Consider the following 3,449-nt stretch of genomic DNA (forward strand, 5'->3'; position numbering starts at 1 on the left):
CCATGGCCATTTTGTAACAATAAATTAGGCTCAGTCCTACAGTGAACAAAAGAATAAAGAACTTCAGAAGTGCCCAGCAAAAGAGGCAGTAAAATGGAAATCTCTTTCACAGTTGAAAAAAGCATGGGGGGGGGAGAGAGATGATGACATGTTTTGGCACAGCTGTAGTAGATATGAAATTGCAACTAAGGTGGGGTGTCTCGAAAGAAATAAAGCACAATAGGTTGTGAATAACAGGAAACGTTAAAGCATCAAAAAGCAATTGAAAATGTTAGGCAAAATCCAACCTCATGTGAACAGACTTCCACTTTCTCTACTCCACCCACATGCCCCAGTGCCCCACAATCTTCCCCACAACTAGAGGAAGAATCTGTTTTGCTGTGGGTGTGTGTCTCTTCCGCTTGCAGACAGACACCACTGGATTTCACCCATTAACATCAATACCACATTTTTGCTTCCAAAAATAAATACATAGATGCTAAGCCTCAAGAGAAAAACATTTGTGCTTTGTGTGCCATCTCTAACAATTTCACTCAGTTTAGACAATCTGCAATATTGAGAGTTTGTTTCCATCTTCAGATGGAATTCCTTTTTCTTGCCTGTTTTTAAAAGTAGTGGCTGGCTTTTGTCCAAATATTCAAAGACAGAAGCAGTCTGAGCTCCCCTCGAAGGTCTTCTTCCCTAGCCCCAGCCATTCCTGTGTTCCTTTACTCTAGCGGATACACATTTCTTTAATTAGTTTTGAGTGTGATATATTACAATGTGTAAATCATAGCTATGTTGCGATGTGTAAATCAACCCAACCTAGAGAAACCCCATCATCAAACTAGGAATGAGCTATAATTTAATCTATCCAGGGCCAGTCCTTCCATGGGATAGATGAAAATAGGAATTGGCAGTTCAGCAAGACTTTTTCAAGCATTGCCAGTGGCCCTAGATGGTGAGTCAGCTTGCTTTCAGATATGATGATTTGGTTTTACTGATTACCCTGTGAAAACTGTCCTGTGCCCAGTTAGCCTTACTTCTGTCATGTGTGACACCTTTCCCAAGTGCCAGTTTCAGGCTTTGAGAGACCATTGGTCGAGATGCACCCAGTAGGACCATTCCCTGAGTGCACCCATCTCACCCTCCCTGACCCTATGGTCACTTCTCATTTGCTTACTTCTCCTTCTTGGCTGATTTGCCCCACTGCCCAGGCAAGAAATGTGCAGAGATTGCTCCGACTCCTCTCATTGATTGCTCAGCCACAGAGGGCAGCAATAACAAGGAGCAGCAGTACAAGGTGGCTCCAGAAACTGTTGGTGGGCTCCCTGCTACAGCATGGGCCTTAGTGAACACCAGTAATGCCAACCCCTGGCATCAGCCCTGCCTCCCCCTAGCCACTCCTTGAGCATCTGTGATGTCACAGATGCCATGGAATGTTCAATAACATTCCAAAGGGGAAGGATCAGTCACAGAATCCTGGGAAGCAATACAGTTTATTTGAAGGATGCGGGAAGTCTAGGCTGAGTCGGCTATACCCCACACAAGGTATAGGAAAAGATGCATGCTAATTGACAGGGGGAAGCAACAGAGGCATAGGTATGAGGCCAGCAAAGAGTGGAAGGGCTTGGGTGCTGAATGGCACAGAGATATGGAGAGGCAAAGCTCAAGGTGCTCACATGTGAGATAGCTAAAGGGAGGCGGAGACAAAGTAAACAGAATGTGTGAAATAGGGACCATGATGCAGTAGCGTTTGGAGAGTAGCAACATTTACCTAACCTTGAGTCACTGGTGTTGCTGTGGATTAGCGGGAATGAAAAAGGGCAAGCTGGCAGTGAAGTCAGCATAAGCACAGTGCAAACATAAGGGCTGGAGCATTTGTGCCATGCCAACTGCATGACCACCTCGCCCTTCCCCATCCTTCTTAGCTGCTGTGATGCCAGCTTTGGGAGGGTCAAGTAAGCACCACTGCCCTGCTGACCGCTACCACCGCAATTGTGAGGGCTGGCACCATGCAGTGCGCACACACACTGCTCAATGTGCTGATGTCATGTGCATACGCCGTGCGATGTGCTGACAATCACTCGTGAACGTTGCATGACATGCTGACATGTCATGCCTACACCACACAGCTTGTGCATGTGATTATTATTATTATTATTATTATTATTATTATTAATTATTATTAATACCCCAGCCACTCTGGGCGGCTTCCAGAAAATATTAAAATACAATAGTCTGTTAAACATTAAAAGCTTCCTTAAACATGAGCATTTTCACGGCTGCTGTGGAATTTTGATGGGGCCTGGTCCCATCCTTGAAAATTTTGGGGGCCCTTACACACGCACCCCCATGGCACCCCTGGACAGGAGGGCGAAGGAGGCAGAGGTTTGAAACTGAAGGACACCAGAAGCAGGAGGCTGAGTAACATTTTTCACTATTAAGAAGTTGAAGATTTCCTCCGAGAAGCAAAGCCCAGTTTTCTCTGTGGGGGGTTGTTTGACAAGACAGCAGCCACTAAATCGTGCTCATCACTGGAAAGGCAAAACACTTCAGCCTTTCAGAGACTACTGTATATCTGATGGAAGAAGGTAGATTTTCCTTGCCATATAGAGATCCCTGTCCTGTGTGCTTTTGGAATCGTTGGATATGCTGCACATCTCTATGATGAACTCCTCCCTCCCCCTTTGGCAGGAACTCCTGGAAAACCAGTGTGATTTTCCATTCCTGATATCACAACTAATTATCCTATTACAACGTGCCATACAATAATATTATTCATGCTAATATTAGCAGTGTTATCACTTTTATAAATGCTACTTCTTCTAAATAAATTAAACTCCAAGGCTATTAACATTTTGATTACTGTTTAGCGGCACTGAATTTCTCCTTAATATTAATCTTGTGCTGGCAGCCATGCTGGTACCTGGATTAATTGCAAAAGTAACAGAAATTTAAAGTTAATGATTTTTGTGTGTGACTCTAGGCTTCGAACCATTTTGTAACACAGCCTAAGGCCTCATGCAGTGAAATAGTCTCCCAGGTCCATGTTGCACCCTGGAACATTAAGGATGGACTCTCAGAAAATTCCCTTCTGAGAACTGTTGGCTCAGCTGTAGTCTAAATTGACTAGCAGCAGTACTCCAGGGTCTCAGAATGAGGTTTTTCTGAGCCCTACCTAGAAATGACAGGGATTGGGTTTGGGCCACTTTGCATGAAAAGCAAATTTAGCACTTCAAAGACTAGTGACTCATTTGAAGGTCACAGCTCCTTCGTCTTGCGGTGCAGCTACCTCTGCAGCATTGAGCAGAAATGCTTCCCTGGAATAAAATTGCAGGGTAGGTACCTGGGATCCAGATTCATCTTTCATTAAACATCATAAGAGAGATAGGCCATAGCTCTGGGATAGAGCAGCTGCTTTGCATGCAGAAGGTCCCAAGCATCTCCACGTAGGGCTGGAAGAGTCC

The sequence above is a fragment of the Lacerta agilis genome, chromosome 3, assembly GCF_009819535.1.
Source record: "Lacerta agilis isolate rLacAgi1 chromosome 3, rLacAgi1.pri, whole genome shotgun sequence".
Taxonomy (NCBI): domain Eukaryota; kingdom Metazoa; phylum Chordata; class Lepidosauria; order Squamata; family Lacertidae; genus Lacerta; species Lacerta agilis.